Source organism: Papilio xuthus, unplaced genomic scaffold (assembly GCF_000836235.2).
Source record: "Papilio xuthus unplaced genomic scaffold, Pxut_1.1 DF829567.1, whole genome shotgun sequence".
In the NCBI taxonomy this organism is placed as follows: domain Eukaryota; kingdom Metazoa; phylum Arthropoda; class Insecta; order Lepidoptera; family Papilionidae; genus Papilio; species Papilio xuthus.
The window spans coordinates 525,653-540,318 of NW_013529082.1; the positions used below are offsets into that span (position 1 = coordinate 525,653).

Consider the following 14,666-nt stretch of genomic DNA (forward strand, 5'->3'; position numbering starts at 1 on the left):
TGTTTTCAGATTGTTTTTAAACAACAATAAACTCAGAACGCTTTTATTCAGTTTTTTAGTTATATTTTACTAGTAGCCTATGATTAGATAAATGTAGTTTTAAAAACTAAATCATGTCGCTTTACTTAAAAATACATTTAAGGGCTAATATAACAGTAGTAAAAAACCGGATATACTAGTACCGGATACCAAAACAAGCGGCAAATCAAAACAAATTCGATATTAAACAGAACCCATCCCCCGCACTTAATCAAGACTATATCTAAACACATGTTTACGTTCACAGAAAGGGTTAACAATAATACAAATTAATACAACATCCTCTTTATATAAACTTTTATATTATTACAGTACGCGTAAAATCACTTCCTCTATCATTTACGTTTTTTTCCCGCCAACTGACGCTATTTTTTCTGAAGAAATGACGTCCCATATGTCGGTTGATGTGGAAGACCAAAATAACAGAAATTATTGTTGGATATTTGTCTTTTATTCTAGCCCTTTCAAACAATAACGACTTATTAAAAGTCAGTGCACACTACCCGATCACTAACGTAAAAATATGTCCTATGTTTTTGAAAAACAAAAATTTTTGTGATTATTTCGGCAGTGCGAACACACCGTAATGGAATAGTACCAACGACTCTTATTTGGAATTTATGAAAAGTTGTCATTCAACTTGTCTTCACTTGTATTTTAACACTACTGCCTTGTAATAAGCACATCTTCATCATTTATCTTATAGAACTGGATTGTCCCGATAAAAACCAACCAACTTGGTCACTATAGTATAGCACGTGTTCATGAGCCAATGTTTTTTGTTTTAGTACGAAGTGATACGCCATAGGTTTTGTAGACGAAAGGGTTTTGGAAGTAAAGAGAGTTATTTTATTTTTGTAAAATTGAACTCAGAAACATGGACGGCTTGACCATTTTGAGAGATCATTTATGATAACAATTTGACAGTTCTCAGTTAAAAATTTTGTCCATTAAAATTATTATAATTTAGCATAGCGTGAGGGTAACAGGCGATATTTCCTCGCGCCTCCAAATTGGCGTTAAACGCACCGCGGGCTGTCAGAGACACCTCGCACTCGAACCTGATGCCAGGGCCGTATTAACTTGGGGGTGAGTGCGGCGACCCCGGGTGCCTGGGCGCCAGCCAATGGATATATTACTTTTAAAGCGCCAGAATGATTTTCGCATAAAGGCGCTCAGTATATTCAAGACTGCCCTGCACGGGAACCCGGGTACAGGTCGGTTATGACAGCACGCGACACCTCGCAACTAATTATTTATATTACGTTCCCGTGAAGTGTAAGAAATCATTCCGCTCGTTTTTTGACGATGATTTGCTAATTTAAATACAGTATGTTTTATTATTATTATTATTATTTGGGATATAGTTTTTTTAAGTTATTTACTGCGTTTGGCACAATCTCGCCTACTCCTAAATAAATTACGGCAACGCGAGAAATAATCTTGAAAATCATATGGTTTACATTTCATTCCAAAAAGCAGCACCTCTGGATTTGGCTATTTACAGTTTGGAATGAATGAGTGATTCATTAAATTTTTTTATTGTTCTTTGCTAAAAAATAAAATAATTTTTCCATATAAGAACACCTCTATATGTTACGAGCAGGACTCGTTATCTTGTTGACTTTGCGTCCACTTCGTATTCCTGCGTAACGTCAAGTTAAATGCACTATATAATTGACATGATGTTATACCAGGCTGGAGGTGTTAACAACTGTATACTTTGAAAACGTTTAACTAAAAAAACTACTAACGCACGCGTGGCGTCTGGGTTCATAATTATCTTTGTAAGATTCTGAAAATTGCATAACCAACAAGTAATTGCATAAAACAATAAAAGTGATTAAAATTATGTATTAAAAATAATTAGGGGACACCCGGGTTTGAACCGGGGACCTCTCGATCTGCAGTCGAATGCTCTACCACTGAGCTATATCCCCATGTCGAGGTTGTTAAAAATTAGATTCTAATCAATACTTTAACTTATGTTTAACGATCAATACAAACGGACGCCTATGTCCAGTATTAGTATCAGTGTTGCATTCACCATTTAAAAATCGAATTTAATTTTAAGTGTTGCGTCATAATTAAAATATCTTAAGACAAACATAATAACAATTAAAATGGTGAAAACCCATGAAATTCGTATCCTAACTTTAAACCATCAGTCATAACAGCTTCTCTGCAAATCGGTACGAAAAAAATTTCTTCGTATACCACAAATAATGCAAGTTTTTACTAATTTTGTCGCTAAAATAGTGGCTGGAAAAACTGACCACTAGTCCATGAATCCATAATTCACATAAAAAAAAAAATGTAGAAATGTCGGTCGCCCGTTGTAAATTTTTTTTTAATGGGAATGAAGCGACAAAATTTTTTACCGAATTTCGCTGAGCAAAGAAAAAAGTTTTCAACCTACAAATTCATTTGCAAACGGGAGTACAATGGACTTGTTAGCTCGGATGGGTCGGTGGCGAGCGGAGGCAAATTGCGTCATTCCGGACAAACAGTGCAAATTTCGACTGTTTGCTGATGTCCATATGCCTTAAGGGCAAGTGCACACGAATTAACATCCCTCTATTCATACGAACTGTAACTTAGTATTACAACTTAATGATGTTGATAACAAAATAAACAAAGAGAAATAAAGATTTTAGCTACGATTTAGAAATTTTGGTGTCTCGAATGCTAATGAAATGCGTTTAGTAAATATTCAAAATTGTCTTTAAATTTAAATGTGAGCAACTTACCCTTAAATCATCTGTTTATATTTTCAACAGGCTTGGGAACAATATTTGATGAGTGAAGCGCTGTTTATCGCGACAGAGGCGCTCAACATTTTGATAGTGACGTCGATTTTATAACATTCACATAAAAGTGCTTATTAAATCAAAGGTATAAAGGGGTGCAAACGATCGTGCTACCAATACCGTGAATATAACCAATACCGTATATTTAAAAACAAAAGTATTAAATTTCTGCAGATTTGGTAGCACTTATCAAAATGTTGACAACCCCAAAAAGTGTAAGCAATGATTCCGCTTTATTTGTTAAGCTTAGTATCATACAAACAAACGTAAATGTTTTGTTACAAATCAATTGTGGAATAAATCAATTTTTAATCAATCATAATAATAACATGAAAGACTGATTATGAACCCCGAAAATATACGTTCGTGACTACGAACATTTTATCAAGAAAATCTTTGGAATGTAATCATGTAATGCCGTAGGAACATCTTACTTCTTACTAATATTATAAATGCGAATGTTTAGATAGATGTTTGTTAGAAGGTATCTCCAGGACAGCTGCATGGATCTCGCTAAAATTTGGCATAGGTTAGACTAGACTTTTTAAATCGATAAACTTGATAGCGTTTATAAAAGTAATATAGAATGATGAGTGATGAATTATAAATCATCTAAAATAGATTCCTGCTAATAAACAAGGGCTGATATCAAAATATAAATATTATTTGTTTGTGTCCCCGTTAGAGGGCAGCTGGGAGATGATTACTGGCTTATAATTAGCTGTCTAGGAGGGTTGGCATCGCGTGATACTCATCGAGTTGGCTCATTGCATGCACGTGCCTTTATTGCCATCAACAAACTTACCCTAATTATAATACTAATAACATTGGTCATACAATGTCAAGGTTAATATTGTTTAAATATAATATAGTAGCTCTCGTCCACGACTCCTTCTGCGCGGAATTTAAAATAAACATAATTAGTAAGCCTTTATGTTCTTCTATACTATGTTCTACAGCTACGCCAAATTTCATCGATATCATTTGAGTTGTTCTGGAGATACTTTCTAACATCCATCCTTCCATACATTCACATATTCGCATTTATAATATTAGTAAGATTTGTCGATTAATTGTAGTCTTGTTTTAAGTGTATGTACACTTTTTATATTTTTGTAACATGATTTTGTAGGTCTTTAATAGCCCTGTAAGGAAGTCATGATTAAAGAGTGTATTTCATTACAGTTTTGTTTTTGGCACTTGAATACTATTATTATTAGTCAGGTCAAAAAGAGATTGGATAAAAAAAAATTCACTGAAAAAATTCATGCGACGCCCATACAGAGCCCTTTCGACAAGCACTGATTTCATTCTATTTTTGAATAACGTGAGACTGGGTGCCGCTGTGACATGGCTTATTATATTTACTACTATTCTACAGCTAGTAAATTTCACAAAATATTATTTGGTTAAAACTCTATATGTTTCTTTTCATAATATTGGTCAAAATGTTAATAAATTGTTTCAACGATCACACGTCAATACGTCGTTATAATATCAATCTAAAGTAACAAATAATTTCATCGAGTCATCGAAGGGCCGAGCTTAGGGCGTGTGCACATTAGTCAAGGCTCATTGGCTTGTGCTCAACGTGTACATAGCTTTGTACCTTATGGGGTAGCATCCCTTTCAATTGAAGCTAAATTATCGATCCCTCACATAACGCGTAAGTAATACGTAAAGGGTATTTTATGGATGGATACTGAAAAGTTAAAAATATAATTCGTAACTTAGAAAATTTGTGAATTAAGTTCTATAGCACCTCTGTTGATGCAAAATTATAACCAACCAGTATTCTTTATTAAAAGACCTCGGTCACGCAATGATTGAATCACAATCCAATCCAGTATCCAACACAATAACGTCCAACCCAGTGATTGTGACTAAAGCAGATATCACAGAAGATTAAGCTTAGAGTTAGGTTTAGATTAAGGCACTATTTGAATGATATTTGTGTCGTAAGTTGTCGTAAAAATAAAAATACTAAAACAATATTCAATGTAAATTTTCAACGTCATTAAATTCGAAAGCAACGGAATTCTTCAACAACCGTGAATTAGGTCTAAATAATTAACATAGGTGGCGCGTGCGCAGGCGACGGCACGAGGGAAGATCCCCTAACGAAATACAACAAAAAAAACATCCCTCCATATTCAAATTAACAAAGCATTACTGCGTATTCCGATACAATTATTTTATTCGCGTCTATAAAAAAAAGTACACCCTATTTTACCAAATCAATAAACTGTCATTGCATTTTCAATTTTATTTTAATGCAAGTACAGCAGATTTTACTTTACTGTTTTTGTTGTTGAGGTCCCTGACTCTAATGTATGAACAATCGAAGAAAAAAGGTGGCACGCGCCCCGTCGTACGCGAGTACCCGGTATCTTCCCTCGCCATCGTAGGGTTGATTAGTGATGGCCAGTTATCGATACTTACAATGATTCTATGTAAATTTTAATTTTTAACTTGTTACCTAACTTTAAGTAGTATTCAGTACATTGCAAATACCACAAATGTTTATTCGTAATAGTTTAAGATAAAATACCTGAAAGAACAAATAACGTGCAAAAAGCACTTATCTATATGTAATTTGAAAAAAATATCGTTAACTGATCCAAGTAAGAATTACTTTTTCACCTGGTGGTTGGTATCATTGTTGTTAGTTCATCTCAGCCATTGGGGGAACGGAAATATAATGAAATCAAAGTAACAAAATTATTCGTTAGAAATTCTTCATCCAATAGACAACTTATCGATAGAAAGGGCACATCACTAATTGCCCGGGGTATGCAGGTGTCGGTTCCGCTCCGCTCACCGCTCGCTTATCGTCCATGACCACACCTGGGCGAGATCGCACATCGCAGATTAGGATTTATACTAATCAGTACTAAGTCTGGAATATATTCCAATGACGAAGCGACCAAGTGAACCTTAGCGTCCGACAACAGAAAACGAAAACGTCGTCTTTTCTGCAACATCTATATAACGGAAGCTCGGAACTCATGTCTAACCGTGGATTTCTGACACCAGAATCACCGTTTTAAACATATCGTTATCTCAATTTCGTCAAAGAAAATGACAGGGCTGACAATATGTTTTATTCATAGATATTTTGTCGCAGAAATTACGGCAATTCTATCTGCTCCTATATATACTCATATAATATAAAAGAAAGTCGTGTTAGTTACAATATTTATAACTCAAGACTGGCTTTACCGATATGGCTGAATATTGGCGAGGAGGTAGCCTAGAGCTAGGAGACGGACATAGGATACTATTTATTCATTTTTTATATCTTTTTTTTTCGAATTTATGCCTTGAAGAGTTGCTTTTTATTTAACTTACTAATATTATTCATGCGAATGTTTAGATGGATGTGATGTGGATGGATGAAAGGAGGGGCTACACTTATTAAAATTTTTTTATACCCACGCAGACGGAGTCGCGGGCGACAGCTAGTAATACAATAAAATTTAATCTTATGTGCAGATAAAGAACACTTTATGAATATTAGAAATACCCTTAAAGATGATGATTTATGCCCTTAATTTTTTAAGACTTCCTACAATGTTTGGACCTTTAGTAAAGGCAAAAATCCTACGAGCACTTCACGTATAGTTATTTGATTTGGCATAAAACCCGCATATTTACTCTTCTGCACAGGGTAATGTGTACAACATTTTAGCACAAACTACGAAATCTAGACTAAAGTGTAATCTGGATAACTTTTTTACTTAACACATTTATAAAACGTAATTTCTCTTTCAGAAAGAGGAAAAGCGAAAAGAAATTGTAATTTAACATAATTATTAGGAGGCTTAATATTGGGAGCGGATTGAAAAGGAAATGCAAGGAACCTGGTATTAGTTCCATTGTTGGTTACCGGATGCTCTTTGTGCGGATCGCGAACTGGTTGATACATTTACTGCTGGTTACAGATAAATATAATCATTATACATTTTTAACTGAATAATATTTTTTCGTGTTTATGCTCATTTGTTACAGATAAAAATAAATCGGTGTTCGGATGACCATCGGAAGGGGTATAGCAGTAAATATACGTATGAAGGCCAATTCTTCAATGTATTTTAGTAGTAGTAAAAGTATTGGAAAATGTTTCAGGGTCAAGCCAAGGCCTACAAATAGCAAAAGAGCTAGGAGAAGGAGAAGTCCAACTTGTATGTACATTACAAGTTAAAAGAAATTATGTTAAAAGAAGTTATGTGATATTTACGACAAATTAAAAAAAAACGCTGTGAACACCAAAACAAAAGGATGCAACATGCGTCACGTCTCTTCACATAAGATTTTTGTAACCAAACATACTGTTCATTTTTACCAATTTTTTTCTTCAATTTGTCATTTTAATTTATGTACGTTGATTTTATTCACAGTTTCATTACAAACGAAAGTAAAGAACGAACTTTACACATTTACACAACTATATACATATATTTAAATAGTGTGTTGTCTGTCTGTTTAATTCGCAATGAGCGCTGGCATGAGACGGGCGGGTGCGAGCGACGCCGCGGGCTGCGATTATGCGGCGGCAGCGCGTGCCGAGTTATTGCTAATCGGGTATAGAGTAGCTATCTCACAGAGATATCAACGCACCTGAAATAGATAACTACATGTAGGCTATGAATACTTGGTAGTGTAGATATTTGGGATAGTACTTAACTATTGGTATAGCGTGCTATGTATACGCCTAATATTAAGTCTTAATTGATCTTAACTTTGTATTGATAGCATTAACAAATCATGTTTCAAACACACAAACTAATACTAAAATTGTGAATGAGGCGTTTTTAGCTTTTTGTGTTAAAACATCTACATCTCTGTTGGTAGGTTATCTGTGGTATCGCAAATTAAACTAAGAAAGTTTACCTTGAAGCGACAAGCTCATCTCACTTCGCACAGACCACCCGGTAGCTCGGAGCAGTCAAATTAGTTGCCTAAACAGTTCCGCCACGCGAATCATCGAAGCCTTATAATTCGATCCTATCAGCCGTCCTAATGAGCCTAAATTACCTAAATTACAACGCTAATTGAAAGATAGAGTTCGTGATTCCTGTTGTGTATGTAAAACTTGCTAACTATCGAACTGAAAGTACCACTTTGTTTGGTAGAACAAAAGTGCTTGACGCGTCGGTACCGGTACTTTTCGAGTGTAAAAATGTTAAAATCTCTTAAACCTTTCGTCGTCACTGTACCTATAAAAAAAACCCTCGCCATATTACGCTAAAATATAGAACTAGTTCTTTTGCGCACCTTACTTTTTTGTTAAAGAGTGTAAAATATATGGCGAAAAATAAAAAAGCATCTCACATAACTCATTGTAAAACGGATGCGGCATCCTCACGCTTAATCAGAAAGGATACGAGCAGCGCTTTCATTGGCGGCGACACCGGAAGTCAACTGATCGATGGGCGTTCGCGCTGACAAATTCAACTTCCGGATGAAAGCTACCTTTTAAAAGGAAAATGGATTAAATAGTAATCTTCGAATGAGGTTTAATGACTCTGCAGTAAGTTATAGAAAAAAAGTAGGTATTGTAAGGTCTATCTCGATGAGAACTTTGGTATGAGACATTTTTCTACAATTTATGTTTCGAGTTTCAACAAAAAAATCAATAGATAAAAGGATATTAATATTTTTAATTTATCGACGATAAATTTAAATAATCTTTAAAATTTTATTGTTATTCGAATAATTCGGGAGCGACCCGAAAGGGTTTGTATTTAATTCGTTTTTAAGTATCCTTAATTTGTCAGCGTATCGAAACAGCAATTTATGACATATTTATGATAATTTTTAGATATTGTCATCGTTTATAGTAAAAAAAAATTACGACCTTATTATGGTCCAGTCATAGTTTTTTTTTAAATAACGTTAAGTTTTGACGAAAGTTTAAATTTCGAATTTAACGTTTTATATGTGTTTTAAAAATTTTTTGAAAAGTTAAATGTGTCACTTCCTGATTTAATATTAGAAACCAAAATTATATTTATTACCTTGTCAATTTGATAATTCTGACAAATAAAAAGTTTGGGAAAAACCTGAAGGTCTTATCAAAGAAAACGTCACAATCTCAGTTTCTAACAGCTAAGATATACCCAAAATAAGAATATTCGTGGGAATTACACGATGATATAATCTGTGCGCGTACGCATAACGCATACACACTTTTTATTAATGATATCCTTTTTAATATGTGATTTATGAGAGGCGCACGAGACGAAAGTGTCGGCACGATATCTCAATGATCAATTGTAGATTATACAGCACGTAGACGTGACACTTCTTTGATTTTATTTTATTCCAAATTGTTCTACATTTAAAAATTCAAAACTTCTATTCATCTACCATAGGAATTCATAGGTAACTATGAAAATCTAATATTACGTATGTTTCAGTATTTCAGTGTCTAATAATCGTGTAAGATATTATATTAAGCAAATTACTCTTTAAAATTATTATGTAATTTAATAAGGAAGCCGTTACTTTAGTTTTTGATTAATTGACATAAAGGTGAGAATATGCAAGATTTACATAAGTGTTAGGCAAAAACTCATCGCAACGTTTTTGTACCGTCTGTTAGTTAGTAACTCTATGGTCCAATCCGCGGGATCGACTACTCGTCGTATTATTTTCGTATAAATCATAAGGCTTTTTGCGTTCGTATCGACCGACGACAAATATAAAACTGTCAACCGTGGCCGCAACATAAAAGATGTCCATATTTAAAAAGCCGTTTGAATCATTTCGAATAAAATATGCTTCGGTTTTCAAATTCAGAATAAATTTGGTGTCACCTGCGCCCGCGCGGACCGGAACAAGTGCTCGACGTCGATGGCCGATGCTGCCTCTCCCTCCCACTTAGAGCCTATTTTCTTTTGTTTGAACTATAGTGACAATTATTGTACAATTGTCCTAGTTTTAGATTTGAACTTGTAAATTAATAAGTTAATTGATTAATAATTGCTTTTTTCGTAGGTGGTAAAAATATCAAAACTATTTTACTTGATTACATTTAAGGACCCGAGTTACAACAATGATTTACTTTTAGGACTTTCCTGAATTTTAAAACAAACAAACGTATAAAACAATAATATAAATAATCTGTGTTTATATAATAGAATTGAAGTAGATGATCTTGAAAGGTACCCACTTTAAAAGTATAGAATGAAATGCATTCATCATAGTATGGCAGAATATCTATCAAAAGGATACAATCATGGTGCTCCTATTCACAGGGTTTCTTATATTTTATTGTTTGTTTCGGGCGCGCTGCCGCGGGAGATTTGTATTCAGATAATTTTTATCCTTGTTTTAAACGCGATAAATTACGGAACGTTACGTTTTAACAGATATATTGATAGATAAAGTTAGCGGCAATTTGTACAACTAGTGCCTGACGACAGCTGAATTTGTTTTTTAGCTTGCTTAATAAAATAGCAACATGTTTCGACTACATTATGGCGTATTTGTTTTATTACATTGATTTTAAAGTTGTAAAAAATCTTTAAAAGATCCTTCTCTGTTTTCAGACGAAATTTATTTATGACTTTTATTTTGCATATTTTTGTAACATTAAATCAAGTGTAAAAAGGAAGGAATCTAGAACATATAATACTTTTTAACTTACAACATCTAAGTTACAATAAGTATAAACCAAGATATAAACTAGCTATTTACCCCTTAAGTAATAAGGTTATGAGGAACTTAGTTTTTTAATTAAGTTAATATTGATGTAGTCCGTTCCCGCCTTCCCTTCCGCTTGCTAAATTAATCCCAGTTAATGTAATAATTCATCTCAGCTACCGCTCTGTTAGTTTTGATGTCATTATTTATTTTATAACTGACCCCGCGAAGGTCGTAGGCGTGGCCAGAATTAATAAAGTTAAAAAATCATTTGCTACGTAGCTTTTTCAAGCTTCGCCGTTGTTAATTAAATATTTTCGATGAGGTTGAAATTAACGTTGATTTAGGGGATGTTACTACGGAAGTTTTGAAAGAAATGAATCTCCATGAACTTGGGAGGACGAAAATTAAGATATACGAAGATTACATTTACCTAAAGGTACAAATTCCTTTTTATACACCTTTTTAAAAATCTAGAACTTTATTGGGAATAAAGAATTACCTATTATATTACGCTATTATAAGAAACGAATATCTTGGTTAGTTGGTTTAACAAATCTACACAAGAGACTGCTGAAAGTTAGACTTACTCGTAGCTCTAAGTCTACAAATTGAAGATAATATCCCACTAAAGCTGTTTCTATAGCGTCACCCTAACACACGAAAACGTACGCATTCTTTGCAATTCGCGATCTAATTTGAAGCGTTACTTGCAAGCAAGGGAGACAGCGTAATTGCGCCGCATCCTGCCCGCCCGCCTGTCCGTCCGTACGTCTGTATATATGTCTGTACGTCTGTAAGTTCGTGAACGTTACGAGAGATTAACTTTAATTTCGCCAATCGACCTTCGGTTAGTAATTGTGTGATAAATTGCCGATCTCTCGCTTGTCTTTGTAATTTCTTTTTAATCGCAAATTACTAATTCACAGAGTAAAATGTTTAAAATCTTTCAAATTCTTCATTCAGTCTTCATAAGAAAAGCTTAGATTTTTTCGGTAAAAACTTTGAGAGACAAAAAGTGAAATTATTACCGAACTGAAAGCTAATTTAAATTATAGACATTTCAGAGAGCAAATCGATTATTTATTTTTTTGAATAAGAATATTTAAAATCCCGATTAAAATATAAGTATTTCAAGGTTTATATGTAGCCAGTTGTAGTTTGTTCCAACTTTCCACGAGACTGTACATGAATGGTGTACACTTGAGTTCAAAATTAATGGTAACCGGATTCAAGTGACGCTTTCCCACGGCCTTGTGGAGACGGGTTCCTGTATCATATCCATTACCATTCTATGTACGTACAATTAGACGGGCGTGCGTTATGAGGGGCACGCTATTGGTTACAGCTGGGCCAATCCGAGCGCACAGCATAGACCCAAAGCGCATGATCTTGTATTGTCAACCCGCTATAGGTATTATGGTAATGTATTTTAGGGATCAGTATTGTATTTTGAGTTTTCTTTTCTAGTAGGGATAGAACTGTCTTATGCTAAGGTTACGTTACATTACAGGTAAAATTACGCTTGCAAATTAGGAATGATATTTTTCTGCTGACATTTTCATTACATTGTTATGTTTCTTATCGTTACGAAAACAATGTAATAAGCATGCTTATGCCAGATTTCGTAATTTGTTAAACCTTTGCGTATGTTATCGAAATAATACTGAACTATCCATGTTGTAGAATTTCACGTCATTTATGCAACTTGATAAAATTTTCGATGGAAATATAGAATAGTTAATAGTACAATGTCTTCTGTAATTAGGTGAAGTTCGTAATAGTATCCCTCAATTCCTTATTCAAATTATATTTTTTTTTTACAAATTGTAAGTTCATAGTCATGCTCTATAGCCAGAAATCTATCGCTATCATTTACAATTCAATTTGCAATCCCCTAATAACTACTTATCAACTCTTACAACTGGCCGCTTTCGCGAAGAGGAGCGAATGAGTTGTCATATTTGACAGCTGTCAGATTTGACAGGTCGAAAGTAAGACGTTACCGGTGTTGAGAGCTGTCAAGTTTGGTACGGAACCCTTGATTACGTTCACACGTTTCTCGAATTAATTATATGGCGGTTAACGGACGGACTATTAATAAAATTGTATGTATTCGAAATAAAGTTTTTTTTATCTTAAATTAATGTTATTTTTTGCTATTGATATTTGGAGTTTCTATGTTAAAATATATAAATTTTTGTTAAGATTTGACGGCCTATTTCACCTAATAATTAAAGAATAATTTATTAATTGTAATTTTTTTGGTAAATTAGGAAGAGATAACGTTTTCGACTTTCTATATTTTTAAAGAACCAGAAACGTAATTTTTGTTTTAATTCCACCTATTGTTTTAAAAATAGCGTTGTTTTTTTAAACGAGAATGATTAATTTCTAGTAATCATTTGACTAATTGTTTGCTGAGACAAAAACCCCCGGTTTAAGTATATTGTTTTATATGTTTTAAGGTAATGAGAGGGATGACGATATTTTATACAGAGAATTTTGTCTCAGAAACCAACGATAAGCTGTAATGTTCGATCAAAGTGTTCAAAGTGATCAAACCATTGTTTATGGATTAGTAAATCCATTAGCGAAAAGAATTAAGCCTAGTTTTTTTACAATATGTCAGTACAGTAGGATAGTAGCGCTGGCCTGGCATGGCATGGCACGGCTGGATGGCATGTATAGGCCCACTGGAGATAGTTTGTGATTATATTATGCCAGCGCGGATTTCGTGCGCTACTGTGCTAGCATAATATAAACTAAGCATTACTATATATACTATATTAAAGATCTTATAAATTAAAAAGTTCAATAAATTCTATTGGACAAAAAGGACTTATAGTTAGTAACATTACATTTAAAAAGAGTTTTTATAACCTACTTTACCTCGAGAAATGTAAGGGATATTGCTGTCAATGTAAAACGGATACTAAATGTTAGGGATATTTTATCGCGAAGTTCGTTACACTAAAAAGCATACAAAATGTTTTAAATACCTATAAGACTACGATTGGAACGTTACGATTGAAAAGAAGGTGCTTACACCTGCAAAATGTATTACTTTTAAATATATAGTGTAAGAGCCTTATCACTTGTGTGATAAAGTCTAAAATTGCTCGATAAGTTGATAACTTAGTGTTTTATGCGCAGACATCTGCTCTACTTTTGCATACATTTGACTGATTGTTCTGTCACTCCGACGGATTGTGTTCGACGTATTGCTCCTGACCGATGTTCCGTCATCCCGGTGGCTTAGTGGTGGGCGTACCTCTTGGTGGTCTCGTGTTTGATGTACTGACAAACACTACTAGGTCAGCATACTTAAGCATAGCATTTGTGGCAACCTGGGGTCAGTTGCGGCGTTAGTGCAGGGCGCGTTTTGGCGCCGGACAAAAAGGGGCGCCTGCACAGACCTGCGAATTACAGAGTCTCACGTATTTTTTTTTAATTCGTCTGATGATGATTTGAACTTAGGTGAAGCTTGAATTATTTACGCCAATCCCAATCAAGTTAAATAAAATGCAGTGGAAATATTTTTTTCATTACTAGTGTAGTAACTGTCGTACTTTTTAAGAAACGAAAGGGAAGGTACAGAACCTAACTAATGAATATTGGATGTTACCAGGTTGGAGAGCGTCTATTGCGTTAGTTTCAGAATACTTCGACTTATTTAAAAAAAAGCCAATGGTTGGCAACAACGACTTAAATGTTATTTTTCCGGTGCTATGATCGAAAACGATATGAAATGGTATCTTATTTTATTTATTTTAAAGTTTTTCTATAAGTGAACTCAAGATTAACGACACCTATGGATATCTGCATTATTTTATTTTAGAAATTTGACTCGCAGTTTACAGCAACTATTATTTAACACGACTTTGCTTCAACATTATGAATAGTGTCGCATGAATCGTTATAATTTCCAGTATTAACTAATAATTACTTCTTTTCAGATAAGAAAATTACCTTCTATACTGTTTGTATCCTAATAGGATAATTGGGATAGGGAAAGGAAATGAGAAAGGAATAAAACTTGTTTTTATGTTTAAAATGAACACAGATTTTTTTCAAACAGATTTCATATATTTACAATCACAATCATACATAAATGCATAACAGTCTAAAACTAAATAATTTACACTATTAGTTGTGATTTGAATA

General features: G+C 33.9%; 1 non-coding gene across 1 annotated transcript; it reads right to left on the bottom strand.

Moving 5' to 3' along the window:
• Nucleotides 1-1,907: 1,907 nt before the first annotated feature.
• On the bottom strand, nt 1,908-1,979 carry TRNAC-GCA (transfer RNA cysteine (anticodon GCA)). The gene has a single exon. It is a non-coding gene; the product is annotated as a tRNA-Cys (tRNA).
• Between the last annotated feature and the right edge of the window lie 12,687 nt (nt 1,980-14,666).